The sequence below is a fragment of the Suncus etruscus genome, chromosome 14 (genome assembly GCF_024139225.1).
Source record: "Suncus etruscus isolate mSunEtr1 chromosome 14, mSunEtr1.pri.cur, whole genome shotgun sequence".
In the NCBI taxonomy this organism is placed as follows: Eukaryota; Metazoa; Chordata; class Mammalia; order Eulipotyphla; family Soricidae; genus Suncus; species Suncus etruscus.
Genome location: NC_064861.1, coordinates 68,885,567 through 68,887,184, shown reverse-complemented (window position 1 = coordinate 68,887,184; position 1,618 = coordinate 68,885,567). Strand labels below are relative to the sequence as shown.

Genomic DNA, 1,618 nt, shown 5'->3' with positions numbered 1-1,618 from the left:
ACAAAAAACAAGACTGAGGGGCCGGAGTAGTGGCGCTAGAGGTAAGGAGTCTGTCTTGCAAGCGCTAGTCTAGGAAGGACCACGGTTCGATCCCCCAGCATCCCACAATGGTCCCCCCCACCAAACCAAGAGCGATTTCTGAACACATAGCCAGGAGTAACCCCTGAGCATCAATGGGTGTGGCCCAAAAAAGAAAACAAAACAAACAAAAAACAAGACTGAATGATAAAATTAAACCTTTCCTGGCCACTGCTTGTGTCACCACGAACACTAGAGAGAAGTTTCTTCAAAATCAGGAACATGTTTTCAGACTTAACGAATGCCCTGAACCCAGCCCAGACAACAAAACACCTGGAAAATCAGAAGGGAATTAGGATTCCTGTGTTGAACATTGTTCAAGCTAATTTGAAATGTAATTGCATAATCACATCAATATAGTCAAAGAAATGTGGTTTTTCCAGAGAAGGTATAATCATTTTCTAATTACCAATTTAAAAAATACTCACCACTGTTTATTAGAAAATAAAAGCTTAGATTCCTCTGGCGAATTACAGTTTGTGAATTAGCCCAGCTGCCCTCTGCAAGTCCTGAGGTGACAGAAATATAAAATAATCACTGCAAAACTTGGGCCCTAATTAGTATCTTAAAACCAATATTTATTCCTTCCTGCTTTACACCTTCTCTCAACTTCACTAGCAACTTATTTAATCCACATTCCAAAGGAGGCAATGATTCCAGAGGGAGAGCAGTTTGCTTGGTTGTAACTGCCAGAGAAAAACCAGCTTCTGGAAGCAGCCACTGTTTGCCCACAAGCGTCATAGCAGCCATGAGTGGGAGTCATCTTGGTGTCCTTTGCCAGGGGATGAGATATAGGAGAAGTGGCAGGACAGATGCAGTGGGAGGCTTGCTACTCAACAAAAAAGAAAAAAGAAAAGATGAAATTCTGCCACTGGCCACTAGATAAATGAGCCTGGAGGGTCTTATGCTAAGTGAAATAAATCTTTTTTTTTTTTTTTAAATATGGAACGCTTCACGAATTTGCGTGTCATCCTTGCGCAGGGGCCATGCTAATCTTCTCTGTATCGTTCCAATTTTAGTATATGTGCTGCCGAAGCGAGCACAAGTGAAATAAATCTTAAAGAATAAAGCAAAGGTTCCCACCACCAATGTCCCTCAACTCCCTGCCTGTTGCAATGGTGAAGGGAGGTGTTCGTTTTCTTTCTTTTCTTTCTTTTCTTTTCTTTTTTTTATTTTTTGGTTTTTGGTTTTGGGCCACATCCAGTGACGCTCAGGGGTTACTCCTGGCTATGCACTCAGAAATTGCTCCTGGCTTGGGGGACCACATGGGTCCATCCTAGGTTAGCACATGCAAGGCAAATACCCTACCACTTGTGCCACCACTCTGCCCCCAACATGTTTGTAATCATGTAAATAAATCATGTAAATAAAAATATTGATTTTAAAAAAAGAATAAAGCAAAGACCACATGGTCTCATTCAGGCATGCGATAGAAAGAAACTAAACAAACAGCAGGAAACAAATACAAACTCTTGAATATAACAATGAAGAGGTCGTTATCAGAAAGCCAGGGATCAAGGGGTGAGTTCACTGTGTAAGT

At 41.3% G+C, this 1,618-nt stretch overlaps 1 non-coding gene across 1 annotated transcript; it reads right to left on the bottom strand.

Moving 5' to 3' along the window:
- Window positions 1-1,014: 1,014 nt before the first annotated feature.
- Window positions 1,015-1,121, bottom strand: LOC126028985 (U6 spliceosomal RNA). Its single transcript, XR_007502649.1, has one exon. It is a non-coding gene; the product is annotated as a U6 spliceosomal RNA (small nuclear RNA).
- Window positions 1,122-1,618: the final 497 nt, after the last annotated feature.